The sequence below is a fragment of the Dermacentor variabilis genome, chromosome 11 (assembly GCF_050947875.1).
Source record: "Dermacentor variabilis isolate Ectoservices chromosome 11, ASM5094787v1, whole genome shotgun sequence".
NCBI classification, from domain to species: Eukaryota; Metazoa; Arthropoda; class Arachnida; order Ixodida; family Ixodidae; genus Dermacentor; species Dermacentor variabilis.
The window spans coordinates 36,252,400-36,273,164 of NC_134578.1; the positions used below are offsets into that span (position 1 = coordinate 36,252,400).

At 44.8% G+C, this 20,765-nt stretch overlaps 2 pseudogenes; both read left to right on the forward strand.

The window, feature by feature from the left end:
* The window catches only part of LOC142563211 (ribosome biogenesis protein NSA2 homolog), a 58,410-nt pseudogene extending 51,784 nt beyond the window's left edge, over window positions 1-6,626 (forward strand).
* LOC142563212 (ubiquitin-ribosomal protein eS31 fusion protein-like) overlaps window positions 1,360-20,765 on the forward strand; it is a 41,434-nt pseudogene continuing 22,028 nt past the window's right edge.

Sequence of the window (20,765 nt, forward strand, 5' to 3'; positions counted from 1 at the left end):
CTAAAAGAATGCAGTCGAGCAATCTTACATTTACTTGGCCAGCTAGATTTCCAGTATTGTAATAATTACGTAAGCTGGATTCAATGTTTTCGCGGTTTCTGGCTGCCATTCATTCCTTCTGTTGGTTGTGTTGTAATGCACGCAAGATGTGCCACTATCTAGATCTCTTATTAAACAACTAAAAACGCGTTTGTCTTTTGTGGCCTGTGATGCCCAGTTAAACATGGGTGAGGTGAGATTATGTTAGCATGCTTTGGTTCCATGTTCGGTGAAGCAGTTCAGTTGCCTCTGTCAAGCCAGTCTTGGACTTGTTGATGTTAGCCTCTGTCTAGGGGGTGTTCCCCCAGAAACTGTTCCAGCTTGCTCTTACCGATAAAGAAACTGGGCATGGCCTCTGCGCGACAGCAGTTTGCAGTTTAGAAGTGTAAGCTGCCCAGGATCGATACAATGTCTTGAATTGAATCCTGGGGTTTTACGTGCCGAAACTACGATTTGATTGTCGAGGCATATGCCGTAGCGGGGGACTCTGGATTGATTTTGACCACCAATGAACTTTTAATGGGCCCCCAATACAGGGGCCTTTTGCATTTCGCCAAGATCGAAAGGCGGCCGCTGCGGTCGGGATTTTTACCCGCGACCTCATGAGTCGACATCTTGAGCACGTTTATATCGTTAGCAACTCATCAACACGATACAAAGGCTCCTTCAAGAATGAACTGCAGTACAGTTGCGTGCTGGACGTGATTGTTAAAATTTTAATCGATGGTAACCTAGGATGCAGTGTAAAATACACTATTGTTCAACTTAAAGTGAATCTGTATATATGCACTAGCTATTGCGTGGGAAGGTGAAGGGGGCGTGACCTCAAGTGGTTCAATTTTATTTAATTCAGATAAGAATCGCCGGAACAGGTGTCATTGTAATCATTCCATGTTAGATCACATAACACATGTAAGCCATTCAAAACGCCGCTACGCACGATAGTGTGTGGCAATTTTTCTTTATCTTCAACGGGATTTTATTAACACCAAAAGCGCAAAAGCGCTGAGCAACTTCACGATACAGGGAATTGCATCCCAAGTTTCGCTTTGGGTCGCCGTTGAGACAGCGAACGTCGATCCAGCGGCCCTGCGCGGCTGTGCCAACTTGCCAAAAGAGCAGGCCAGAAAAAAATTTGGATAAAGTTTAGGCTCATAAACTTGCAAAAATAATCGCAAATAAAGGCTGAACTATTAAAATTTAGTTTCTCACGCCTTGATAATATTTTTAATTATCAAATGTTAGCAATGTCATTTCATTTCGCCTTTTCTTTTAGCTGTTTCTGCGATCACGTTTCCTTTTCTCTACGACCTGCTCCATGCTGCCACACTCATTCGGCGGACCGGCAAGTTTCTCCTTGTGTTCTCTCAAAATGTGTAGTTTTTCTGAACTTCAACCCTTGCGAGCACTTGTGATTGTATAGCTTTTTTAAAGCTAATTGCGCCGCTCTTAGCCTGCGTTGTTGTTAATTTTGTGACGCTCGTTAAAACTATGCGGAACGCTTGGACTAGCGCCGTGGAAAACTCTCCGTGTTTTTCACTGGCTATCCCGTTTGAACATTTCTAATAGTAAATGTAAGTTTACACAGATGGTTAGGCAATTCATGCGCGTTGACAAACGCGTGTTAGTTGAAGTTAATAAATATGTGTGTGTGCGAAAGCGCGAAGTGTCAACGTGGTCTTGTGCTTTTGAACTGTGTGCGCGATCGTCGCATGTGAACATTTACTAGGTTGGGTGCCACTTGAGTGTTCTCGTGTGTTCCATGTTATTTCCGCGTGTACTTAGCCTTGGCTGGATCGTTAAATGGTAGGTAGGGCGCGCCGCTCTGCTGCCAAGTTTTAACACTCCGTTGTTCAGACCTTGACGTGCGGTCTGATAATCCTGGGAATTTAATGTCGCGCTTCTTAAATACTCGGCGCGTGTTACTCCTAGACGAGATTAACTGATCGAATTTTTCGACTGTTTGTCGGCGATCGCTGCGGCACAGTTGTCAGGTTGGCATTGCGAAGGACTCGGTTGCACTTGAAATGCAAACAGATCGCAAAACGATTGCATCGTCTAACCCGCTGTCTTGTTGGAAATTCACCGAAACGTGGCATTACGTAGAGGTAGCCCCAGTTTGTTTCGTCGACAAGCCTAAGTGCGTCTTGGGCTTGCGCTAAGTTTAACGTGTGCAGGATTGGCTGGATGGATGGATGTTATAAGCGTCCCCTTTGGAACGGGGCGGTGGGTTGGGTCATGAAGCTCTTGCTATTATACTGCCTAATGTCCTACCTAGGTTAAAAAGAGGGGGGGGGGGACTCTCGATGAATTCCCATAACCGACTTTTCTGACCCCCTATTGTGAACTTTGTTTTTGTATGTCTCCATTTTTTGTCGTTTCCATACTTTTGTTCCACCAATCTTCCAATCGCCTCTTACTAATCTCTGTTGCGGACGTGTCTACTTTCCCCGTACTTAGCACTTGTCTGTACGCCATCTGTCATTAGCGTCAGGCCATTTTGACCTGAAGCAATCCTTGTGACGTAAGTGATAAGGTTACCTGTGATATTCTCCTTCAATATCCAGTTTCGGTATCCTCACAGAGGGGCTACCTTACATTTCTTGCAGTGTAAATGTGCAGTACACACATCATGTTGACTATGGTAATGACCATCATACAAATTAGTCTTTTTATGCCAATAGTCTTTTCTATGTTACTCAGGGCTTATTTTTTCCTCACAGGGGGGATTCCTTGCATTCTTGCAGTGTAAGCATGCGCTACACACATTCTTCAATCCTTGACGGCCACAGAGCTGTCTTGACTCGAGCTCAGAGCGAATGAGCTACCCATCCGTGTTATCCAAGGGGGTACATGGATGTTTGCATTGTCTGTTCCCTTCGTGCCCCGGCTATTAGGCCTCCTGCCATAGGTCTCTCGTCTGGCCGCCCCGTCAAAGCAATACCACACTACTGCTTATTTTCTTCACCTCTTCAGCCTTTTCCGTCGGATCCACCTTCGGGCAGCGGCATATTTCTATCAGATTTGTTTAAAGCCTCATAAATAGTGCAAGTGGTCGTAATCAGGCACGATCTTGTGATGAAAATAATCCCCCGCCTAATGCCACCTGTGTACTTAGTTTGGATAAAGCGAGTGACTGGTTTAGGCAACAGACGCGTTCATGTCTGTCCTCGAGAGTTGTGAGCACGGCCGGTTTCGAACGCATAGTAATAGGGGGTACGTGCTGTCCAAACGTTATACAAGTCCCCCTCTTTACTGACCCCAGCCAAGAGGACAGCGAAAGGAACTGGTCACTAGATGTGCAAGCTAGAGTACAGGAAGCGGAGACGTCACTGTGGCAAGCCGCTATGGACCAAAAATCTAGCGTGGCCCTGTATAGAGTCCACAAAACAACCATCCCTGTGGCGTGGCTGTACAACAACAGTGTCGGCAGTGCCCTTTTGTTTGAGACCCGTGCGGGAGCACTGCACACTAATGGCGAATTCCATTGGGAGAACAGGAGCACTCAAAAGCACGCTGAAAGTGCTCTTTCCAGGCGCGGCGTTTCATTGGTCGAACAGGAGTGGGAGCGCCGTCATCCAGTGGTAGAACAAGAGCAGTTTCGCTGCGCCGAGAGCAGCCGGGAGCAGTCCGCACTGCTCTCGCCTGAAAAGCGGAGTACCGAGGAAGTCACGTGATCCAAACGTCATATCCTCCTCATTTTGCTTCAGCCGGCGAGCGCGGCGGCAATAGCGGCAATCAAGCGTAGGCACTGTTTTGGCCCCAGTGACTTTGACGTCGTTAATATGAACGGGCTTAACGATTCAGCGAGAGATACCAACATTTCTAGTACACCTTGCTTCTCTTCGGATGCGCGGGAAACAGTGGCAGCAAAGCGTCTTCGCCTTGCTGATGTGCTCGAGACGCTCGACGGTGACAGCAGCGACAGCATCTGGAGCTCAACTTCGGATTCGAGTTGTAGTTCTACGGACGACACTAGTAGCAATGACGACTACGAAATGCACGCGGCGATCTCTCAAGAGCTATTTTCGTTGCCGGAGGAAAGACTAAAAGTGGACTCGTACATTGGAAAGACTGTCTCTTCATACTCCGACGAGGAGGTGCGTTGTTCAGCTTCCGAGGGAAGTCAGATCGTTAAAGTGCCCGTTTTTCTTTCTAGTTCAAAAGAAATTTCCGCATCACGCGGCGACTTCCCCTGAATAATAGAAAGCAGGATGCGCTGAGCTTCAGAATCCATTTCGGATAATCTTGCAGGCGGAAACGTTGCGGGATGCGTCGGCGTTGCACAAATGCACGTTGTACGCTGCGGCGAAACGGTGAACGTCCGACGACCACAACTTATACACGTGTTTTGCCGCTCTCCCGCAGAGAATGCTGGGACGTCGATTGCTTGTGTCACGTGGTACATTTCTCCTCACACGTCCCCCTCCCACCTGCTCTCCGGATCAACGCCGCATTCCAGTGGCGGGTCGAGTGTTCCTGCTCTCACTGCGCTGCCACCCGACTCCGCACTGCTCGGCTCTCTACTCCTGTTCTCCCAATGGAATTCACCATAAGGTGTATAGACGCTGCTTCGACCAGTCGGTGGATGACGGTGCAGTGCAGGGCATGCGAGGATGACGAGGACAGCATTGAAAACATTGGGCTCTCGTCAACCGGATGGCACCACACTTCCCAAGGCACTTGGTTTTGTGGAAGCACGTTATGGCTATGACACAAACATGCACCCCCTGGCAGCGACTTCAATCACGAAGGCAAGACTTCTAAAGTGCTGGTCAGGGGGGCAGTGAACACGGTGCATACATATTGTTCGAAAAACTGATGTAGAGTTGATCTTATGGGGGGGGGGAGGGGTCAGAGCACCATGACGTGTCCACCCGATGCAAAGGGAAAGGCCACGACGATCATCATTTAGTTTAGCAATGTACTACAAAGGAGTCCAAGGGAACACCTGTTGTCCCTTTGCAGGTGACTCAGGATTTTGGAATCTCAGAGTACATCGCAGCCAGCCACAACCCAAAAATTGGCAGCAAAAGAGGGATCATGCATGCAACAAAAGAGGATCAGTTAGCATGCGTGTCGCTGCTGCGTTGAGCAGACGACGCCAACAGCGTGCTGCAGAACGAGCACATCGAGCTTCACTGGAAGCGGTACGGCTATAGGCTCGCCCACCATGACGGCTTCACAAGTGGCTTGGGTGGAAGCCACGCGGTGATGCTGTTAAGGCCAAGGCCACTCTGGGCCTCAAGGCCAAGATGCTCACTGAGAAGTGCTACTTGGAGGAAGTGCAGATAAAGAAGATGCTGAACATACATGAGGAGAAGCTGACCAAGCAGCGAGGACCTGAGGCAGCGGCACAGGGTGCAGTTACGGTCAACCTGCTGGACCGTGAGAACCAATCGAGGGCTAAGGTCCTGTCAAACATGATCAAGCAGAAAAGCAAAGAGAAGGCCGGCAAGTGGGACATGCCCATTCCGAAATTTTGTGGCATAGGAGACTGAGGCGTTCTTGGTGATCAAGACAGGCAAAAGAAAAAAGAAGGCACGGAAGTGCATGGTGACCAGACATTCATCTGAGAAGGGATTCATGCGCAAGCCTCTGAAGTTTGAGCGGTTCACCAGACCAATGGCACTGCGTTTCAAGAAGGCTCACGTGATGCACCTGGAGCTGAAAGCCACTTTCTGCCTGCCAATCATCGATGTGAAAAACCCGAGCTCACCGCTCTACCCACAGCTGAGGGTGATTACACAGGGAACTGTGTTCAAAGTTAATGTCAGTGAACTGGGTCTCGTTATGTAGGGTGACAAAGCGGTCTGGAGAAAGTATGTGCAGGTGAGCAACAACAGCAAGAATGATGGTTTTAGGAGCACATCAATGCTGCGCTTGTGTGAATAAAATGAAGTTTTGTTTTTTATTATTATTGTTTCCCTTTCATAGCTTGAAGCCATCCAATTGTACCTGTTGTAGGACTTCCATTGTTTGTGGTAACACAACCAGCTTCAATGTTTCAAGGCCACTGTGTACATGACCAGAGCTCATTCAAGGCTGTGCAGAAAGGCTGCTTGAGTGCCCTGCCAGCCAAGGATGCTTGTCCTCCAAAGCATTGCAGCATTGCCAATTTTAACTGGTCCCCCACCATGTGACAGCAGCTCCGTAATATGCAGTCACCTGATAACACTAAAGGTTGCTATTAGACCTTTTGTGTTGACTTTGCACTGTCCTAGCATTATTCTTTTTTCCTTGTCGCAGGTTGCCATGCAGATCTTTGTGAAAATTCTCACTGGCAAGACCATCACCTTAGAGGTGCGTGTACCTACCGTTGCTTCCTGCAAAAGTTCTAATCTTCTTGTCTGTGATGAATCATGTACCACTCATACGCACTTACCTGGTGATAAATGCAAAACACCGAATCACTATATGCAACTTCTGATCGCTTGATGGCAGTGTTCTGTGATCTATAAAAGACTGCGTAGTCTTATGACCCCCTGTGGTTTTTCCCCCCACCTCATTCCTAGGTCGAACCAAGTGATCCCATCGAAAATGTAACGGCGAAAATCCAGGACAAGAAAGGTGAGCTCTGCATGTAAAGAAGTTGACATGCTACTTTCACAATAAGGCTGTTAATGAGACTAGAGGTGCTCCCAAACATTATGACATTTCTCACTGTTTTCTGATAAGACTATGTCATCGACCATGGGCACATTAAGGAAATGTGGGATACGTTAGGGACAATACACAGACAAATTTTGAACTATGTAAGTTTCAGTTACGCCTTCAGTGAAAATTGCTGCCGTAGCCTTTGGTCTGTATTTAAAGGAGTTATGAGAAACAGTTAAGTATGTGCTCTATATTCTTGAGAGCGTCATAAACTCAAACATTCAGTATTTTCAACAAATGGCTACTCTATATGTGATATTTGCTAAAAGTTTGAAGTGTTATGTGTGTTTCAAAATAATTGCTAAATACTGGTATTCAATAATTAAAAGCATTGCAGACATTTACCGAATCCTTGGTTTTCCCCTATTTTCATGTGGCATAAGGTTCATAGGTGGTTCCTCCGATGTCCTCGGTGAATTAAACAAGGCAGCTTGTTTGTTTGCTTAATCTAATGATCAGCTAATGGGTGATGTGTAGGCAAATTTGTGCCCTTTGCAATTAAGTACATATGCAAGTGCTCTGCTTTGTTACGAGTCCGTCTCACAAGCGGCACAGAACTTAGCTGGTTCCCCTGGCAGAATGACAAATGCCACCAAGATCATGTCTTGAGAAAATGGGGCAGAACTCTATTGTAGATCACTGCACGAAGTTAGATGCATGGGGGTCAAGTGCAGCTTCTGCAGGAAAAAAAGAAATCTGATCAAGTGTTTGAAAGTGTTATACAGCCATTTTCAGCTAGGCTTGCCAATGTCCCCTCTTTTACTCCAAGTTTATGTTAGTTAATTCGGGTTTAATGGCGCAAGAGCGACTAAGGCCATGCTGCACCAGTCACAGGACGGTAATACGGTAATAATATGGACGGTAATATTTTAGTATTGTCGAGTTTATATTTCATGAAAATAGGGCATTGTTAAGTGCATTGTGTGATGAAACTTCAGCATTCCTAGCCCAATTACGAGCATTGCAAGTGATTACTGAAGGCTGTTATTTTTTTTCCTTGTCTTAATGCATTATACAACATCCGTAGTAGGTTTCCGTGGTGTCTTTGGTGAACTAAACAAAGCACCATTTTTAAGATTTTTTAGTTAGACAGCTTTTGCGGTAATGTGCAGGCCAGGTTCAATATGAGTTCACTAATTATGACTTAAGCAGTAAAATATTGCGTGCAAACAATGCAGTGTTACAGCTGTGTTTTACAAATAAGAAGGAGCCGACCTGTTACAGCGTCCAGCAAAACTCTTATTCATTGATAGATATAGGAATTGGCTGTCCTTCTATTATGCCTCACCTGGAATGGAATGTCGTCAATGAACTTTGTGGAAGTGAACACGGTCCTGTAACTTATCAACACGGTATACAACCTTTCCAATATTCCTCGATGGAAATTAGCATCGGCTTACAGGGAGCATTTTAAAGAATTAACTTACTTAACACGCAATTTTGAAACAATTTTAGTGTAGATGATGCTGTCGCATATTTTACCGCTTCTATTATTGATGGAGCCAAACGTTTATACCAAAAAAGGAATGGTGGTTCACTTAAAAGACGTGTTCCCTGGTGGAATGTTGGCTGTAGAGATGGGCAAAAGAGGCAGAAGGAGGCATGGGGCTTATTGCGTAGATGGCCAAATGCAGAAAATCTCATTCAATTTAAATACAATATTTCTGCGAAGGCGGACGCACGTCAGGCAAGGAGAGGAAGCTATCTGAGGTTGCTCTTGGGCATAATGCACACAGGAGACGAAAGTGTGGAATGGCCTAAGCCTAAAGGGTCAGCAAATCCATCTGTTCCCTTTGTTGAACGACCAAGGGAATTATTAAAAAAGCAGGCAGACTCCCTAGGGGAGCACTTTGAGCATGTGTCAAGGTCAGTCTACTACTCACAGTCCTTCATGAAGTACAGACAAATAGAAGAATGTAAGGCATTTGTGCGTAAATCACCACAACATGCACCACATAACCGTCCTTTCAGTATTGCCTAGCTTAAAGCTGCCTTGATCACATGCAAGCACTCTGTGCTGGGACCTCATAGAATAATTTATGACATGATTAAGAATGTTCACACTGTTACACAACTAACGCTACTCACACTTTTCAACACTATTTGGGCTGCTGGATCTCTTCCATCCGCATAGAAAGAAGCAATTGTGGTCTCCATTTTGAAGCAAGGTAATGATCCTTCGTCGGCAGCAAGTTACTGCCTAATAGTTCTCACAAGTTTGCGTCGTAAGCTCCTTGAGAAAACTATTAATTGGTGACTCGTACTTTTCCTTGAACTGAACAAAATGCTTGATCCCTATTGGTGTAGGTTTTAGAGAAGGGTAGTCTACAACCGATCATCATATCCGTGACGCATTTGTATGCAAGCAGTTTTTATTATCCATATTCCTCGATATGGAGAAGGCGTACCACACAACGTGGCGCTACGGAATCTTGAGAGACTTGTCGGAAAGGGGCATCCGTGTCAATATGCTAAATCTAATAGGAAGCTGCTTGTCCAATGGTAATTTCCATGTCAAAATCGGCAATGTATTGTCACATCCATTTACACAGGAAACTTGTGTACTCCAGGGAGGCGTGCTCAGCTGCGCTCTCTTTATCTTTAAGATGAACACACTCTGTGCTTCCTTAACACTGACCATTTTTTATTCTGTCTACTTGGACAACATTCAAATAGGCTTCAAATCCTGTAACCTCGCAGTGTCTAAAACACAGGTACAGCACTGCTTGAACAAGGTGTCTAAGTGGGCAAACAAAAATGGATTTAAAGTAAACCTCCACAAGAGTTCTTGTGCTCTTTGTACAAGAGAGTCCTGGTTCCAGATCCTTTTGTAAAACTGTGTGGAGAACAAATACCTGTCAACAAAGAGCAGAAATTTCTAGGCATCATACTTAACTTTAAGCTTACTTCCATTCCACGCAATATATCTCAAAAAGTGAAATGTCTAAAAACAATGAACTTACTGAAGATATTATCTTCCACATCCTGGGGCATCAACAGGAAGTGTTTAATGAATCTTTATAAGAGCCTCATTCGATCTCGATTAGACTATGGCGCTGTAGCATACAACTCTGCCTCCCTCCCTGATCGCACTAAAAATGCTGGATCCCATCCACCGTCTAAGTATCTGCCTGGCCACCGGCGCTTTCAGAACAAGCCCTATTGAAAGCTTACATGTAGAATCGAAAGAGTGGTCACTCCATCTGCAGAGATGATCGATCAGCATCACACATTTTCTCAAGGTGCACCCTCTGATGTGGAATAGCCACGTTCTAAAACTGTTACCAATTTTCAATAATCAACCCTCTGTGAGACAGCCTTTTGCACTGCGTGTGAGGGAGCTTAGCATGGAAATAGATGTCCCACTCTTCAAGCATCGCTATGGGCCACGCCGCACGCCAATAACAACACAGGTCAAAATAGCAACATCGCTCGTGTACTTCAGTTGGCTACTGACGCAGTTAATAGTGGCTGTGATACTTACTTTTCTAGATAGCATTAGCTATGCACCATATTTGTCATTTTCAATTACAGTTGCCGACCGTTTATTCGGACCTCACGGGGACTGCAAAAATGTCCGAATAAACAGGTGTCCGAAAAAGCAGATTAAGAAAAAAAAAATGCAATCCTTTATTTCCACGCACTTATTCAGGCTCGGCAGTAGGCTTGAAGAAATTGTGAATGCGCCATTGCACGCTGTTCCATTTACGCGCGATCATATAAGTCTGAATCTCGGAGAGGGTTGTACGGTCACTATAGGCGGCTGAAAGCACAGTCACTGCTTGTACACGCTCCGCATGTGACAGCAGCACAGCACATGGTGCGTCATCTTCCGACTCGAGAGTCATCGTCTGGCAGTGAAGCAGAAATCTGTCGAATGATCTCGCCGCCGTCGCGTTCTGCGCATGTCAGTACAGCAGCGTGAGCACCTGTGAAACTGTCATTTGAGACGGTGTCCGGAACCACTGCACAGGGCTCGGCAGAACATTTTCGGCGTCAGTAGCGTGCACATCGGAAGGCGACAAATCCTAGCCTCCCGGCACCCGCTTGCCGGCATTCCCCAGCGCAGTCTGCGCGGGCACTGTTGGCGCCATTAGAGACTTGACGCGGTGTTTCCGTGTGGCGCATTGGATCCACGGAACCTCGACACAGCACACAAAGCAAACACCACCACAAATCAGCTGCTGGATTGTCTCGACATGGCTTACTAAGCTGAACCCGGAACTGCTGTAGAGCCACTCTATCAAACCAGGCAGAAATGACGATGATGAGTGGGGATTTGCAGCAGTGCCACTTCTTGGGTCAGCAAGGAGGCTCCGTTCAAAACAAAAATGGCGTTCAGCAAGTCAAACCACGCACCGGCCAGAGTTGGTGCACCTGGCGCCGACCCTGGAGTTCGGTGTATGATCATATGGAAAAAAAATATCTGTTTGCCTAGAGTCGAATAAATACGGTAATTGATTGTTTCACTTCGAACTCATTACCACTGACCTGGCGCTCTTTGGTCATATTTGGCCCTTATTCATCATCATCAACATTGAAGTTTGCTATTGGATCTTTTGTTTTGACTTTCCACTGTCTTAGCATTATTATTCTGTTTTTTCCCTTGTCGCAGGTTGCCATGCAGATCTTTGTGAAAACTCTTACTGGCAAGACGATCACGCTAAAGGTGCATGTACCTGCCGTTGCTTCCTGCAAAAGTTCTAATCGTCTTGTCTGTGATGAATCATGTACCACTCATACACACTTACCTGGTGATAAGCGAAAAACACCGAATCACTATATGAAACTTCTGATCGCTTGTCAGCAGTGTTCCATAACCTGTAAAAGACTGTGTAGTCTTGTGACCCTTGTGGTTTTTTTTCCCCACCTCATTCCTAGGTCGAGCCAAGTAATACCATCTAAAATGTAAAGGTGAAAATCCAGGACAAGAAGGGTGAGTTCTGCATGTAAAGAAGTTGACATGCTACTTTCACAGCGAGGCTGTTAATGAGACTAGGGGGGCTCAAAAACGTTACATTTCTTGCTATTTTCTGATAAGAGTATGCCATCGACCATGGTCACATAATAAGGGAATGTGAGGTATGTTAGGGACAATACGCAGACAAATTTTGTATGGTGTATGTCTGAATTACGGGTTTAGTGAAGATTGTTAAGCCGTAGCCTTTGGCCTGCTTAAAGGATTTAGGAGAGACCCTTAACCCTTTGAGGGTCGAATTATATTGAAAAAAACTTTCCCAGGTGGTCAAATTACTTTATTGCGTATCTTGAATGTGCAAGATGTATAAAGTCGGGAATAAATAGTAAAAAAAAAATTAGGAACAGTATTTTGATGTCGGCATCACTCAGAACTGCAAAATGTTGAATAGTATTTCAGAGTTTGGTACTCCTTGAAACACGGGTCTCCACACAGCGCCTTATCGCAGTCTGCACACCTAAAATGCGTGCATTTTCTTCTCTTGGAGCGACGAGTTGTGTTGGCGCACACATGACATCTCCTCTGCGTGCGGCTACCTTGGGCAGAGGTCCGAGGCACCCTCTCGCGTAAGCGCGTTGCCGCAGAGAGCGAGAATACCTTGTGAGCGGCGGTGATAAACAAGCTAAGGGCAGCACCAATCAAGATAGAAATCAACTTCCGTCGCCCCTGCGATAGCGTGCCGACAAAGAAAAGAAATCGCGTTTCGCGTGCCTCCATTGCGATCACACGGCAAAACCGAAACTGCAAAAGGGGTGTTGCCACAGTCTGCGCGACACGCTGAAGCTAGAAATCAGTTCTGTTTATCTCCCCAAGAAGGCAGCACAAATTTCAAATGCTTCTTGTAAGTCCTAAGAGGTGGCAGCACCTACCAGTAAACACGCATTGTCATTATGGCGCGAAATTTCGAACGGAGGGTCGAAACCATACCCGTACGCCAAAGACTTTGCGGGACAGAAAACCGCTGCTGTACATGTACGGCAAAAACCTTCAAAGGGTTAAGAATGTGCCCCATATTCTTGGGAGGGTCATAAGCTCAAACATTTAGTATTTACATCAAATGGTTACTCTATATGTGACATTCGCTGAAAGTTTGAAGTGTGCTATGTGTGTTTCAAAATAATTTCTAATACTAGTCCACTAATTGGAAGCTTTGCACACATTTACCGAACCCTTGGTTTTCCCCCTGTTTTCATAAAGGGTTCATAGGTGGTTACTCCGATGTCCTCAGCGAATTAAACAAGGCACCTTGTTTATCTTTGCTGAATGTAATGATCAGGTAATGGATAATGTATAGGCGAAATTTGGAGTGTGTTGGTTAACTTGCAATGAATTGCATATGCAAGTGGTCTGGTTTCTGACGAGTGTCTCACAAGTGGCACAGAATTTAGCTGGTTCAATGCCACCGAGATCATCTTTTGCAAAAATAGGGGGGAACTCTGCTGCAGATATCTGGAAAAAGTTAGATATGCGTGTGGATCAAGTGCAGCTTCTGCAGGAAAAAAAAAATATCTGACCAGATGTTCGAAAATGTCATACAGCCATGTTCAGCTAGGCTTGCCAATGTGTCCCCTCTTTTATTCTAAGTTTAGATTTGATAAAAATGGGAGCATTATAAAGTGCATTGTGTGTTGAAACTTCAGCGTTTCTGGCCAAGTTACGAGCATTGCAAATAATTACTGAACGCTCTTGTTTTTATTTTCTTGTCATAATGCATTATATGGTATCTGTAGTAGGTTTCCGTGGTGCCTTTGGTGAACTAAACGAAGCACCATTTTTAAAATTTTTTAGTTAGAGACAGATTTTGAGTAATGTGCAGGCCAGGTTCAATATGGTTCCACTAATTATGACATACGCAGTAAATTATTGCATGCAAGTGATGCAGTGTTGCAGCGATGTTTACGAATAAGAAGGAGCCAACCTGTTACAGCATCCAGCACAACTCATATTTAATGATAGATCTAGCAATCGGCTGTGCTTCTCTTCTGCCTCACCTGGAATGGAATGTCATCAATGAACTTTGTGGAAGTGAACTCGTCACTGTAACTTATTAACAAGGTGTACAACCCTCTATATATTCCTCGATGAAAATGAGCATCGGCTTACAGGGAGCATTTTGAAGAATTAACTTACTTAACACGAAATTTTATTAACAATTTTAGCATAGATGATGCGGTTGCATAATCTACCGCTTTTATTATTGATGCAGCCGAAAAGTTTATCCCAAAAAGGAATGGTGGTTCACTTAAAAGACGTGTTCCCTGGTGGAACGTAGACTTTAAAGAGGGGCGAGAGAGGAAGAATAAGGCATGGGGCTTATTGTGTAAATCGCCAAATGTAAAAATATGTCATTTAATTTAAATACATAAAATTTCTACGAAAGCGGACCCACGTCAGGCAAGGAGAGGAAGCTATCTGAGGTTGCTCTTGGATATACTAATGCACACAGGAGATGAATGTGTGGAATGGCCTAAGCCTAAAGGGTCAGCAAATCCATCCATTCCCTTTGTTGAACGACCAAGGGAATTATTAGAAAAGCAGGCAGACTCCCTAGGGGAGCACTTTGAGCATGTGTCAAGGTCAGTCTACTACTCACAGTCCTTCATGAAGTACAGACAAATAGAAGAATGTAAGGCATTTGTGCGTAAATCACCACAACATGCACCATATAACTGTCCTTTCAGTATTGTCAAGCTGAAAACGGCCTTGATCACATACAAGAGCTTTGCACTGGGACCTGATAAAATAATGTATGACATGATTAAGAAAGTACACACTGATACACAATAGATGCTACTCACACTTTTCAACACTATTTGGGCTGCTGGATATCTTCCATCTGCATGGAAAGAAGAGATTGTGGTCTCCGTTTTGAAGCAAGGTAAAGATCCTTCGGTGGCAGCAAGTTCCCGCGCAATAGCTCTCACAAGTTGTCGTTGTAAGCTCTTTGAGAAAACTATTAATCGGCAACGCGTACATTTCTTTGGGACTGAACAAAATGCTTGATCCCTATTGGTGTAGGTTCAAAGGGCGCTCTACAACCGATTGTCTTGGTGCGCATTGAAGAAAATATCCCTGACGCATTTGTACACAAACAATTTTTCTTATCCGTATTCCTCAATATGGAGAAGGTGTAGGACACAACGTGGCGCTGCGGAATCTTGAGAGACTTGTCGGGAATGGGCATCAGTGTCAATATGCTAAACCTAGTAGAAATCAGTTTGTCGAACTGTACCTTCCACGTCAAAATCGGCAATGTATTGTTAAGTCTATTTATACAGGAAACTGGTGTACCCCAGGGAGGCGTGCTCAGCTGCACACTCTTTATCATTAAGATGAACACACTCTGTGCTTCCTTAACACTGACCATTTCTTATTCCGTCTACTTGGACAACATTCAGATAGGCTTCAAATCCTGTAACCTCGGAGTGTGTGAGACACAAGTACAGCAGTGCTTCAACAAGGTGTCTAAGTGGGCAAACAAAAATGGATTTAAAGTAAACCTCCACAAGAGTTCTTGTGCTCTTTGTACTAGAGAGTCCTGGTTCCAGATCCTTTTGTAAAACTGTGTGGAGAACAAATGCCTGTCAACAAAGAGAACAAATTTCTAGGTATCATACTTAACTTTAAGCTTACTTCCATTCCACGCAATATATCTCAAAAAGTGAAATGTCTAAAAACAATGAACTTACTGAAGATATTATCTTCCACATCCTGGGGCATCAACAGGAAGCGCTTAATGAATCTTTATAAGAGCCTCATTCGATCACGATTAGACTATGGCGCTGTAGCATACAACTCTGCCTCCCTCCCTGATCGCACTAAAGATGCTGGATCCCGTCCACCATCTAGGCATCTGCCTGGCCACCGGCGCTTTCAGAGCAAGCCCTATTGAAAGCTTACATGTAGAATCGAATTAATGGTCACTCCATCTCCAGAGATGATCGATCAGCATCACATATTTTCTCAAGGTGCACCCTCTGATATTGAATATCTATGTTCTAAAACAGTTAACAATCTGACGTGAGTCGTGAGTGTACTTTTCGAAATCGACCCTCTGTGAGACAGCCTTTTTCACTGTGTGTGAGGGAGTTTAGCATGGAAATACATGCCCCACTCTTCGAGCCACGGTATGGGCCATGCCACATGTCAATAACGACACAGGTCAAAATAGCAACATTGCTCGTGTACTTCATTTGGCTACTGGCGCAGCTAACAGTAGCTGCGATATTGACTTTTCTAGATAGCACTAGCTATGCACCATATTTGTCATTTTCAATTGCAAACTGGCACATTTTTTAATATCCTCGAATCTAAGCCGACCTGGAGTTCGGTGTATGATTAGATGGAAAAAAAAATCTATTGGCCTAGAGTCGAATAAGTACGGTAATTCATTGTTTCACTTAGAACTCATTACCACTGGCCTGGCGCTGTTTGGTTATAGTACTTGGCCCTTGCACCACAAAACACTATCATCATCATCAACATTGAAGGTTGCTATTGGATCTGTTGTTTTGACTTTGCACTGTCTTAGCATTATCATTCTTTTTTTTCCTTGTCGCAGGTTGCCAAGCGGATCTTTGTGAAAACTCTCACTGGCAAGACTATCACCCTAGAGGTGCGTGTATCTGCCGTTGCTCCCTGCAAAAGTTCTAATCATCTTGTCTGTGATGAATCATGTACCACACATACGCACTTAGCTGGTGATAAATGCAACACACCGAATCACTATATGCAACTTCTGAGCGCTTGTCGGCAGTGTTCTATAACCTGTAAAAAACTGCATAGTCTGTGACCCCTGTGCTTTTTTTCTCCCCACCACATTCCTAGGTCGAGCCAAGTGATACCATCGAAAATGTAAAGGCGAAAATCCAGAACAAGGAAGGTGAGTTCTGCATGTAAAGAAGTGGACATGCTACCTTCACAGTGAGGCGGTTAATTATACTAGGGGGGCTCACAAATGTTACATTTCTCGCTATTTTCTGGTAAGAGTATGCCATCGACCATAGCCACATAATTAGTGAATGTGGGGTATGTTCGGGACAATACGCAGACAAATTTTTAATGGTGTATGTCTCAATTACGGTTTCAGTGAAAATTGCTAAGCCATAGCATTTGGCCTGTTTAAAGATGTTAGAAGAAACCCTTAAAAGTGTGCTCTATATTCTTGAGAGGCTCATAACTCTCAAGAATACAGAACATTTATTATTTTCAAGAAATGGTTACTGTATATATGACATTTAGTGAAAGCTTGAAGTGTGGTATGTGTGTTTCAAAATAATTGCTAAATACTGGTCTTCACTAATTAGAAGCATTGCAAACGTTTACCGAATCCTTGGTTTTCCCCTATTATCATATGGCTTAAAGGGTTCATAGGTGGTTTCTCCGATGCCCTTAGTGAATTAAACAAGGCACCTTGTTTATGTTTGCTCAATGTAATGATCAGGTAACGGATGATGTGTAGGCAAAATTTGAAGTGTGTGGGTTAATTTGCGGCATTTGCAATGAATTGCACATGCAGGTGGTCTGGTTTCTTATGGGTGTGTCTTACAAGCGGAGAAGAATTTAGCTGGTTCCCCTGGCAGAACGACAAGATCATTTCTTGCGAAAATGGGGGGAAGGCTACTGCCGATCTCTGCACAAAGTTAGATGCGTGTGAGTAAAGGGCGGGTTTTGTGGGAAAAAAAATCTGATCAAGTGTTCGAAAGTGTCATACAGCATACAACCGCTTTCACATAGGCTTGCCAGTGTCCCCCCCCTTTTTTTTTACTCTCAGTTTATATATTGTGAATATGGGGGCATTGTTAAGTGCATTGTGTGATGAAACTTGAGTGTTCCTGGCCTAATTAGGAGTATTGCAAGTAACTACTGCACCCTCTCTTTTTTTTTCTTGTCCTAAAAGGGGTATGACACCCAATTTTCAATCATAATCTACATTGTGTGAGGCAATCCTTGTGTGTCCCAAGAACATGTTGCCGAAATTTTAGTGCATTCAAGCTAGCATGTAATTAGTAGTTGAATTTTTTTAAATATTACACTCTAACTGCATAACAGTCAAGCAACACTGGCACGCTCGCGAGCCTTGATGTCACAGGCTGCATGCTTGCCGAGCGAGCATGTATGTTCCTGTGAAGAATCGGCGTTTCAGCTGTGCGTCTATGCAGGAAACTTCTGCTTCGTTCTGCTTGCCATTGGAATTTTTCTACTTGCAGCGACTGAAACAATGCCACTGCAGCACCTATGCAGCGCTGCGGCGGCATTGTTTCAAAAAGCAAACGAAGCAGGGAGTGCTCCGTATTGTTGTTCAGTTTCCCCAAGGAGCCCGCCAAGCGTAAAACTTGGAAGATGAATGTGGGCAGGAAGGACTGGCGCTCATCTGACGCTTTTTTGTTCTCGTAACACTTTACGCTAGACAGCTACAGCGATGATTTGCAACTGCTCGCTGAGTTTGGGATACCCGTGAAAAAGCTGAGGTTGCAGCCAGGCGCGCTGCCGACCGTGTTTGCGCACCGACCCATCCGGCAGGAAGTGCCCCGGATTATTTTATCGATATTGGGTGCAGTAAAGGAAGTTCAAATAATGTTCATCAAAGCATACATTGCGCTAAATCCTTGCGCTGCACAAACATGTGTGCTGGATTTTGTTTACATATGCTGCACAGAACTACAGAGGGGAAAAAAAGAACTGGTTGGAACATACGGCAGCTTAACAAAATCGTAGTTTTGTTGAATACAGATAGGAGAGACATGATTGCATGGAATTTGGGCTAGCAAACAATCTACATGCGTAACAATTTGCATTGTGCGAAGTAGCACCAGACTTCGTCTTCCGTGAACGGCTGGCTAAGCAGTGCTGCACGCATGAAGTAACAACAGTGCGGAAAGGCGTCGGCAGCATTTCGCGCAACACCAATGTCGCCATCTTACGTTGACCACGTTTACTACACTGTCTTCGTCCATGGCCTCCAAGATAAAGGCACGCCAGCTGGCGCGTGCACATCTCCGAGGCCGTGTTTCGACACTGAGCTGGTAGCAATGAGGTCGAAGTCAGAATGCCTAGCACCATCGCTGCTTCTGCTGCTCAGTGATTAGTCGCTTGCTTCATTACGCAAAGTTGGCGTTGTAGGAGACATTGCACATGATATCTCGAGCAAATACAGCAACAAACGGCAATTATACTCCGACCTCACTTGGTGCGGTGGCCAATTTTGTAGCAGGCGATGGCTCGGTTGCATGCAGCGCATGACATTACACATGGCTTCGCAATATGGAGGTGGGTGCCGGAGGGCGGGGCTTAGAGCTGGCAAGTTCTAGTTCATATACCAGCTCACATGTGTGGCCATAATAGACTCCCTACTACAATTTCTCGCAAAAAATCACAAAATGGTGGGTGACCGTGTCATACCCCCTTGCATCATACAAAGTTCGTAGTGGGTTTCCGTGGTGCCCTTGGTGAACTAAACTAAGCACCATTTAAAAAAAAAATTTTAATTAGAGACTGATTTTGGGTAATGTGCAGGCCAAGTTCAAAATGCTTTCACTAAGTACAGCATAAACAGTAACTTGATCCTGCTGCCCTGGTTGAACTGCAACAGGAACCACGTATGGCAAGAAAAACAAGGGGCAGGTGTGTACACTGTGGCCAGTTTTCTGGTGTATGGACAAAGTACTGCTTTTCTAAGCATTAATTTATGAATTTCTCGTGCCATTCATATAATGGCATCATTTTAATATATGTGATTTAATTACATGCAACTTAATTTCTTATTGCAACTGCACAAAAGAAACATCTTTGCTGGAAATACGGTGATTCGGCAAGGTCGCAAAAGCCTTGTTTTGTGAGACATTGCCAGTGCACTGGATGTGAACAGAGTTGTTGGGCAGTGGTCGACTAAAGCAAAGGCAAATGAGCTCCCTGCATCCTACCAGTAATTTGGAATGCTGAGAATACAATATAGGTCCATTTCGTCTACATTCTGCTCTGATCACAGTACTCTGGCCTTGCGAACGCATGGACACTTAACAAATGCAGTTAGTTGTGCAAAGGACGAAAGAGCCCTGATTTAATGTTGTACTCAACTGAAACGAATAATGTAAAATATGTGCTTGGAAGGCAACCAGTATGTATGCAATGCTGTTATACAGTTCTTGAGGCTCAGCCACATTTCGAGGCCTTTGCCAGCACTGCATTAACAATTAATGTTAGATCGTATGGACTGTGAATTGCACCTTGTACAGGTAAGTGTGCTGGTTCATGCATGACCACCACTTTAGGGCCTTTCATCTTATGTTTGAGGTGTGATAAAACGGTACAGGACGGACATTGGTGTTTCACTGGTGGCATGTTAGCTTTGTGTCGAAACCTTCCAGTAGGTCCACCGAGGTTAAAAGCAGTCCTTGTAGAAGGAACTTCAGCCATCGGCTTTCGACTGTTCCTTTGTAGTTCCTTTTTTCACACAGCAGCAGGGATAATGCCCGAATTGTGACGCATGGAGCTTGAGATGTGAAGTCTGCGGCCCATCCGATTTCGCGCAGGCATCCCACCCAACCAGCAGCGTCTGATCTTCGCTGGCAAGCAGCTTGAGGATGGCCGCATGCTGTCTGACTACAATGTCCAGAAAGAGTAGACACTGCACTTGGTGCTGTTGCTGTGCGGTGGAGCCAAGCAAAGCACAAGAACAAGAAGCACGTGACGAAAGTCTAGTTGGCTGTGCTGAAATTCTGCGAGGTGAGCACGTCGCAGCATCTTGCATGAATGCTTCATTTGTCTTAGGAGTACAAGTCTTCTGGAGTGCCTATCAAACTATTTGAGAGGGAGAAACCATTCACGAATTCCTGTGTGGCTTGCCGACCTTTAAAGGAAAACCTAAAATCTGCCAACTGTTGGGATGAGCTGCTTGATATGTGTTCCGGTGTGTTCCAAAACTTGGAAAAGCCAAGAAGGAGAGAAGGCATAGAAATGCCAGAATCCTGACAGGAACCATATTCTGGGCAAACTACTTTCAGCAGACACTTGTGGCTGAGCCCAGTTGGCAAAACACTGGTCGCTCCAGATGCCACGTGGTGCAAAAGGTGAAAGCATCCCATGAGGTGAT